Genomic DNA, 9,940 nt, shown 5'->3' on the forward strand with positions numbered 1-9,940 from the left:
GTTGCTGGGGATGGGAACAGGAGGTGAGCTTTCCTTGCTTGTTTGATTCCTGGCATACACTCACACCCACCCACCCAAACACACACAAAACACCCATTCCCTTGTACACTCATGTAATACACACAGTCACTTTTCCCACTGTGCATCCATCTCTTACCACAGAGAGGATGGTACAAATGTTTGCCCAGATACAGCTGGATTGAGCTTTAAACCCTGGAAATAATAGGCTTGTGATGCAAATGGTGACCTATAGTCACAAGAAGGGAGGACAGGCTTGGTTGGTGGGGGTAGGGGACAGAAGCAGCAGCAGCAGGTGGGGGAAGAGGAAGAGAGTAATAGTATTTATTATCTACTTTGTGCAAAGCACTGTACTAAGCCCTGAGGAAAAAAGTATACAGAGGAGATCTGCTTATTTGTTGTATTGTACTTTCCCAAGCTCTGCACACAGTAATTGCTCAATAAATATGACTGACTGAATGAATGAATCTAGACATGGTTCCTGCTCCCCGCTCCCCTGCCCCAAGAAGGTCACAATCCAAGGGAAAGGAAGGGAGAGGGAATGAGTGACAGGCACATTAGGGAAGATGGAAATAAAAAATGTAAGAGAAAACGAAGATGATAAAAACGACAAGTGCAGTAAGGTGCTGTGGTTGGAGGAGGCAGGGTTTCGGCCTCCTTGAGGCTCAGAGTCCGGCAGTAACCACAGTAACAACTGCAGTTTACAGTCTAGAGGGGGAGGCAGACATTAATACAAATAAAATTGCAGACAGGTACATAAGTGCTATGGGGCTGCGAGGGGGTCGGGGCGAGGATGAGGATGAGGGCGAATAAAGGGAGCAAGTCAATGTTTAAAGTTCAAAGGAGAAACAAAGAGAGGAAAAGAAAGGAGGGGGAAGAAGAGGAAGGCAAGGGGGCACTTGAGACTGCTTATGTCTTCTACTGCCCTCTCCCAAGTGGGTCACACCCCTCCCTCTCCTCTTTCGACTGGAGTTGGAAGCTTCAGTGAAGAAAACCCCTCCCAAACCCAGCCTGTGTCTGTGGTCTTAGCAGGCTATGACCTTTGCTCAAACCCTCTCCCCTTGGTGGATTCTAATCCTGGCTCTGCTACTTACCTGCTGTGCAACACTGGGCAAGTCATTTGATGTCTCTGGGCTTCAGTTTTCTCATCTGAAAAATGGGGATTATATACTTGTTCTCCCTTCTAGACTGTGCGCCCTGTGTTGCAGAGGAACTTTTATTCAACCTGATTATGTGGTATCTAGTAAAGCGCTTGGCATATAGTAAGTACAACTATTAATATTCTCCTTTTCCTACTGTAGCTTGACCCACTATCCCTACATTCAAAAATAACCTTTCATTTTTCTCTTCAAAAATCAGGGACAAAGGTGGGAAATCATGCAGTGGGGACAATTATGTGAGACAATATGCAATATTGATTTATTTACTTCGTTGATTTATTCATTGCTTGACTACTGTTGTTTCTACTAATTGTATATGCTCTCCCTCTTATTCCCAGGCTGTGTTTACACTTTGTGCCTACCTGTGTCCCCCATTCAGGTGGCAATTCCTCAAAGGTAAAGGTACCATCTTTTGCATCAGGCCCCCCAAGCACGTAATAAGGGGCCCTACACACAGTAGCATGGCCTAGAACACTGGGCTTGGGAGTCAGCGGACTTGGGTTCTAATCCGGGCTCCGCCACTTGTCTGCTGTGTGACCTTGGCCAAGTCACTTCACTTCTCTACGCCTCAGTTACTTCATCTGTAAAATGCGGATTAAGACCATGAACCTGATGTGGGACAGGGACCGGGTCCAATTCAATGTGCTTGTATTCTCCCCCAGGGCTTAGAACAGTGCTTGGCAAGCTCTTTACAGATACTGTTATTTGTTGATGGTGACCATCATCATCATATTAATAATAATAATAATAGCATTTGTTAAGTGCTGCTTATGTGCAAAGCACTGTTCTAAGTGCTGGGGGGGATACAGGGTAATCAGGTTGTCCCACGTGGGGCTCACAGTCTTAACCCCCATTTTACAGATGAGGCAACTGAGGCTCAGAGAAGTGAAGTGATTTACCCAAAGTCACACAGCTGACAAGTGACGGAGCTGGGATTAGAACCCATGACCTCCGACTCCCAAGCCCGTGCTCTTTCCACTGAGCCACGCTGCTTCTTTCAGCGCTTAGAACAGTGCTTAACAAATACCATCATCATCCTCAGGAGATGTTCAGTAAATAGCACTGAGAAGCAGCACATATTAAGTGCTTAACAAATACCATCATCATCAGCAGGAGATGTTCAGTAAATAGCACTGAGAAGCAGCGTGGCTCAGTGGAAAGAGCCCGGGCTTTGGAGTCAGAGGTCATGGGTTCAAACCCCAGCTCTGCCACTTGTCAGCTGTGTGACTTTAGGCGTCACTTAACTTCTCTGTGCCTCAGTTCCCTCATCTGTAAAATGGGGATTAAGACTGTGAGCCCTCTGTGGGACAACCTGATCACCTTGTAACCTCCCCAGTGCTTAGAACAGTGCTTTGCACATAGTAAGCACTTAATAAATGCCATTATTATTATTATTACTGGTATGGTAACCTCCCCAGTGCTTAGAACAGTGCTTTGCACATAGTAAGCACTTAATAAATGCCATTATTATTATTATTACTGGTATGGTGACGGTGGTATTCGGGAGGGAGGGAGAGAGAGTCCGGTGTCACCGAGCAGCCGACAGCGCCACCTCCTGCCTCTCCGCCGCACTGCAATCAATCAATCAATCAATCAATCAATCGTATTTATTGAGCGCTTACTATGTGCAGAGCACTGTACTAAGCGCTTGGGAAGTACAAATTGGCATCACATAGAGACAGTCCCTACCCAACAGTGGGCTCACAGTCTAAAAGGGGGAGACAGAGAACAGAACCAAACATACCAACAAAATAAAATAAGTAGGATAGAAATGTACAAGTAAAATAAATAAATGAATAAATAAATAGAGTAATAAATATGTACAACCATATATACATATATACAGGTGCTGTGGGGAAGGGAAGGAGGTAAGACGGGGGGATGGAGAGGGGGACGAGGGGGAGAGGAAAGAAGGGGCTCAGTCTGGGAAGGCCTCCTGGAGGAGGTGAGCTCTCAGCAGGGCCTTGAAGGGAGGAAGAGAGCTGCAGTTCAGAGCGAACGCGGCCTGGGCGGGGCGGGAGAGGAGAGGAACGGGGAAATCGCGGAGCTGGGGAGTGAGAGGTGGGGGATTTGGAGAGCTAACGACCTACGGGGTAGGGGAACTGTAGAGAAGCATTGTGACCTAGTGGATCGAGCCCGGCCCTGGGAGGCAGAAGGACCTGGGTTCTAATTCATGTGGATAGATCTATAATTCTGTTGATCAATTTTGATGGTATTAACACTTGTCTACTCGTTTTGCCTTGTTGTGTGTCTCCCCCTTCTAGATCGTGAGCCCTTTGTTGGGTAGGGACCGTATCTGTTGCCGAATTGTACTTTCCAAGCGCTTAGTACAGTGTTCTGCACACAGTAGGGGCTCAGTAAATACGATTGAATGAAGGAGAAGCTAATTTTCCAGTCTCAATGCCTACCATCATCATCATCAATCGTATTTATTGAGCGCTTACTATGTGCAGAGCACTGTACTAAGCGCTTGGGAAGTACAAATTGGCAACATATAGAGACAGTCCCTACCCAACTGTGGGCTCACAGTCTAAAAGGGGGAGACAGAGAACAAAACCAAACATACTAACAAAATAAAATAAATAGAATAGAGATGTACAAATAAAATAAATAAATAAATAAATAGAGTAATAAATATGTACAAACATATATACATATATACAGGTGCTGTGGGGAAGGGAAGGTGGTAAGATGGGGGGGTGAAGAGGGGGACGAGGGGGAGAGGAAGGGGCTCAGTCTGGGAAGGCCTCCTGGAGGAGGTGAGCTCTCAGTAGGGCCTTGAAGGGAGGAAGAGAGCTAGCTTGGCGGATGGGCAGAGGGAGGGCATTCCAGGCCCGGGGGATGACGTGGGCCGGGGTCGATGGCATCGGACCCAGCTGGATCAAACGCCTAACAAATGTGAGCAAGTGGGAATGAGAGACCAGGGGAAGGCCCAATCAATCAATCAATCAATCGTATTTATTGAGCGCTTACTGTGTGCAGAGCACTGTACTAAGTGCTTGGGAAGTACAAGTTGGCAACATATAGAGACAGCAGTCCCTACCCAACAGTGGGCTCACAGTCTAAAAGGGGGAGACAGAGAACAAAACCAAACATACTAACAAAATAAAATAAAGACCTACTAATATATCAGCAAATCATCAGCATCTTTTGTACTTATTTATACCCACCCTGAGTTCTCTCATATAGATGTTAGTCAACTGTACTTGCAAATACTTGCTTTGATTCTTCTATTTGCAAATATTTTTACATAGTAGAGTGGAAGCTCCTTGTGGGCAGGGAACATGTCACTTCTCTGTTCTCTACTTCCCAAGTATTTGGTAATTATGGTGTTTAAGTGCTCATTATGTGCCAAACACTGTACTAAGCATTGGGGTAGATACAAGATCATCAGCACAGACACAGTCCCTGTCCCACACGGGGCTCATAGTCCTTAGACTTAGATTTAGGAAGGAGTAGCAGGTGGCTTAGTGGAAAGAGCATGGTCCTGGGAGTCAAAGGACCTAGATTCTAATCCCAGCTCCACCACTTCAATTTTCTATGCCACAGTTACCTCATCTGTAAAATGGGCATTATGACTGTGAGCCCCATGTGGGACAGGGACTGTGTCCAACCTAATGATCCTGGATCTGCCCCAGCACTTAATCCAGCACCCCACCCCTCATCCTGTGGCCAAGAGGGAGCTGCTCCCTGGACCCAGCCAGTGTTTACCACAGATCCCGGAACCTGTCATCAGGCTGGACTTTCACCTCAGCTGGAGGAACCCAGGCAGTGGAAAGGAGGGAGGGAGGAATTCTGGCAGTAGGAGAGAGGGAGGAGAGAAATCTGCCATCCACTAGAGCGAGGGACTTGGGTTGGGTTGTGGCAGAGAGAGGGCCCAGGAGATGTTGCCCACCCTTCCTTTCCCTTTTCCCCTGCTCTGACAGGATTGGCACCCCCCACCCCACCGGGCTTCAAAGAGAGAGAGAATGCTAAAGAGGGAGGGAGAAATGGAGGAGACCTAAAGAGGGAGAGATGGGGAGAGTTAGAGGAGAGCTAATCTCACCGTGCCTCGTTCTCGCCTGTCCCGCCATAGACCCCCGGCCCACGTCATCCCCCTGGCCTGGAATGCCCTCCCTCTGCCATCCACCAAGGTAGCTCTCTTCCTCCCTTCAAGGCCCTACTGAGAGCTCACCTCCTCCAGGAGGCCTTCCCAGACTGAGCCCCCTCCACCCCCCCGTCTTACCTCCTTCCCTTCCCCACAGCACCTGTATATATGTATATATGTTTGTACATATTTATTACTCTATTTATTTTACTTGTACATATCTATTCTATTTATTTTATTTTGTTAATATGTTTGGTTTTGTTCTCTGTCTCCCCCTTCTAGACTGTGAGCCCACTGTTGGGTAGGGACTGTCTCTATATGTTGCCAACTTGTACTTCCCAAGCGCTTAGTACAGTGCTCTGCACACAGTAAGCGCTCAATAAATACGATTGATTGATTGAGAGATAAAGAGAGAGATACAAGGGGGGAAGGGGAGAGAAGGAGGAAAGGGGAGAGGGAAAGAAGGAGGGACAGAGAAGGGGAGGGGGAAAGAGAAAGGGAGAAAGACAGACTTTGGATCTTCTAGGGCTGGGGAGAAGATGACGTTTATAGAGGATCAATACTCTAATTTTCTAAGATTTGTCTCCAAGTAGAACAGAGCCCAGGGCCTGGGGGAGGGTCTGTGGTCTAGCTCCCCGGGGAGGAGAGAGGTTGTGGGGGAAGAAGGGGTACAGGAGCAGAGGGAATTTGAGTGGAAGGGAAAGAGAGTGGAGAGTGTTTTTGTGTTGTGAGGTGATGTAATGTGTGATTTCCTGGTCAGAGCTCCCTCCCAAGCCACGAGGAGAAAGGCAACTGATCATGGGACTGCCTGAATCACAGCCACCTGACCTGAGGCAGGGCGGGGGAGGAAGGGGCCCAGCTTGGGGGGTTCCATCTAGCCCCTACCCTGGCCCCGGCCCGGCCCTCCTGTTTCCAAGAACAGTGCTTCGCACATAGTAAGCGGTTAACAAATACCATTATGTTATTATTACTATTGTTGTTGTTATTATTATCCCCTGGCTGGAGGGAGCCTGGCTGATGCCCCTGACGCCATCCGGAGTCCGGCCACCATGACTCAGCAGGGCCCAGCCTCAGGCTCCCGGCACCCTCAGCCCCTGCCTGTATATATGTTTGTACATATTTATTACTCTATTTATTTATTTATTTATTTTACTTGTACATATCTATTCTATTTATTTTATTTTGTTAGTATGTTTGGTTTTGTTCTCTGTCTCCCCCTTTTAGACTGTGAGCCCACTGTTGGGTAGGGACTGTCTCTATACGTTGCCAACTTGTACTTCCCAAGCGCTTAGTACAGTGCTCTACACACAGTAAGTGCTCAATAAATACGATTGATTGATTGATTGATTGCCTCATGGCTCCCTGCTCAGTCTCGGTCCCCGCATCCCTGCTCCCTCAGACCCGGTCCTCCGGGCTCCTTGCTCCCTCAGCCCCAGCCTAAGCCCTTGGGAGAGTAAGATAATAACAGAGTTGGTAGACACGGTCTTGCTAGTCATTCAATCGTATTTACTGAGTGCTTACTGTGTGCTGAGCACTGTACTAAGCGCTTGGGAAGTACAAGTTGGCAACATATAGAGACGGTCCCTACCCAACAGCGGGCTCACAGTCTAGAAGGGGGAGACAGACAACAAAACAAAACATATTAACAAAATAAAATAAATAGAATAGTAAATATGTACAAGTAAAATAGACTAATACATATGTACTAACATGTATACAGGTGCTGTGGGGAGGGGAAGGAGGTAAGGCAGGGGGGATGGGGAGGGGGAGGAGGGGGAGAGGAAGGAGGGGCTCAGTCTGGGAAGGCCTCATAGCTGAACCTTGGATTTATATAGCAAAATAGCCAAATCAGACATCTATCAAGATTACAAATAATTTAATATTATTATTAAGATTGTTATTGTTTCTGGGCTACAGAATCAATTAGATTACAACCTAATCAACTTGTACCTTCCAGCATTTAGAACAGTGTCTGATACATAATAAGCACTTAACAAATACCATTAAAAAAAGTTTCTTGATAAGGGCTGTGTAGTAGGTGTCCTCTATATTTCTTAAGCCCTTAGACGGTGAGGCTCATGTGGGACAGGGACTGTGTTCAAACTGATTATCATGCACCTACGGCATTGCTTGTCCCAAGCACTTAACAAATATCATTAATAATATCATCATCATTATACCCATAATAGAGCAGAAGGTATAGAGCAGAGCTCAGGGCCTAAGCAAAAGATCAATCAATCAATCGTTTTATTGAGCTCTTACTGTGTCCAGAGCACTGTACTTAGCCCTTGGGAGAGTACAACACGATATAACAGACACCTTCTCTGTCCACAATGGGCTTACAGTCTAGAGGAGATCAGCATCTGCTACCTATGAATGACTAAATCTTAGAAACAAATATTTGTCTCCAAAAATCTGGCTCTCTTCCACCCCTCTCTAGTTCAGCCTGATCCATTAGCACGCAAGCGGGGCTATCCTTGAACCCTGGGCGACTGCAACAGTCCGGGACACTAGTGAAAGACAGACTTTGCTCTGGAGGGGGCCTTTAATCACCTTGGAGTGGGCTTAGATGGGCCTAGAGTGGGCCTGGGGCCTCCAGAACGTTCCAGTATGGGGGAGTTTGTTCCTCTGGTGGTGGAACTAAGTGCTGGGACTTTGCCAGCCAGGACTAAGGTCAGGGAAGGAGGGGGGCTGAGCTGTTGAGTCACTTTCAAGGGAAAGTACCTTTATCCCTGCCCACGGGGCCCCAGAAGGGGGCCTGTGGATGGACAACCAACCGGTCAGCGGCCCCCACTCTTCCTTTCGGATCTGGAAAACTCAAGAAGGGACTAAGCAGGGACAGCCCTGGGCCTGAGGAAAGTGATTCGGCTCTAGGAGAAAGCAAAGACCTGTAAATCTTCCTCCTCCTGGCCCTCATTTCCCCACCCCTCATCACCCCTCCCTCCCCCCCACCAACCCCCGTGCCCCCCACTCACACACTCCCTTAGCTTGCTGAACTAAGGCGTGGGAGTTATGAACAGGACCAGAAGGGGCTCGGGTTTCAATATTTCTCCTTTAACCAGCTTTGCTTTGCGGGAGGTGGTTCTGAGGGGAGGGCACTGGGAGAGGGGGGGTCTTTTCGGGACAGCCGGCCTACCCTTGAGGGACAGGGTAGGGGGACTTCCTTATATCGAGCAAGGGGATGCCCATGGTGTCATTTGCGCCAACCCCAGCACGGGCTGTGATGTCACAGGTGCCGTTTCCTGGAAGTTTTCCAGGACATGATTCCATATTGGAATCAGACAGGGTGGCTGCCCTGAAAATGGTAACTGGGGGATTTGTTAAAGGCTGATTTATGTGCCAGGCACTGTGCTACATGCTGGGGCAGATATAAACCAATCAGTCAGATCAGACACAGTCCCTGTCCCAAACAAGGCTCACCCTCTTGAGGGAGATGGGACCACAGGTAGACAAGGATCCTGGTGTTTTCCCAGCGGTTCTCCTTCCCACACAGTGGATGAGTGACAGCACGAGCCCTGATCAGGCTATAAAAAGGAGCAAGAAAACGAGTGGGTGTGGGAATGGGGGCAGGAACAAGGAGGAAGCTGGAGAAATGTGGGAATCCAGAGGGCCAAATAAAAGAAAACAGGCATTGAGCAGGTTGTAAACATGAGGTATGCTTCATTTAGCTGATCGGATTTTTTGAGTGCTTGCTATGTGCAGAGCATTCTATTAACTGCCTGGTATGATATAATAGAGTTAGTAGATTTGATCCCTGCCCTCAAGGAGCTTACAGCCTAGGGAGGAGCTTACAACTGGATGAGTGAGTGACACAGAGGGCAGAGTTAGGGATGTAGTCCATTGCAGGACATGGACTGTGTCCAACCTGATTAACCTGTATCTAGCCCAGCACTTGGCACATAGTAAAGCACTTACCAATGCTCCAATGATTATGCAGTCCAGTTGGACCCTGTACCTGTAGGATTTAGCTGAGTCACCCTCAGTGCCTTGTAACGATGAGTCAGTATCTCCTTTGGGGAATTCCCAGGGTCTGTACTAGTTTCTGAGGAAGAGGCAGGTTGTACTAGGAGAGAGGAAAAGCAATTTCCCATCTACTTTCTGCTTGTTTTGATGCCTGTCTACTTGTTTTGTTTTGTTGCCTGTCTCCCCCTTCTAGACTGTGAGCCCATTGTTGGGTAGGGATCGTCTTTATCATCTATTGCCGAATTGTACTTTCCAAGTGCTTAGTACAGTGCTCTGCACACAGTAAGCGCTCAATAAATACGGTTGAATGAATGAATGAATTCCCAACACGAAAATTCCTCTGAGTCTAATCCGTTTCTAGACTGGCGGCACCAAAGTCTAAAAGTGGGGAGAAAACAGTGGGGGAAGTGAGGGGTTCCTCTGCCCCAGGAACCACTGACAGCAGGTCAGGGAGGCTGCCTGGCCTAACAGAAAGAGCCCAGGGCCTGCGAGCCAGAGGACCCGGGTTCTGATCCTGGCTCCGCTGCCCCTCGTCTGCTGGGTGACCTTGGGTGGCGAGTCACTTGATTTCTCTGGGCCTCGGTTTTGTCATCTGTCAGCTGGGGATCCAATCCCTTGTCTCCCTCCCCTTAGAATGTGGGCGACAGGGTCCATCTCTGATCTTCTGGAAGCTCCCACAATGGGGGGCCCATAATAAGCGCGTAACAAGCAC

The sequence above is a fragment of the Tachyglossus aculeatus genome, chromosome X2 (genome assembly GCF_015852505.1).
Source record: "Tachyglossus aculeatus isolate mTacAcu1 chromosome X2, mTacAcu1.pri, whole genome shotgun sequence".
Taxonomy (NCBI): Eukaryota; Metazoa; Chordata; class Mammalia; order Monotremata; family Tachyglossidae; genus Tachyglossus; species Tachyglossus aculeatus.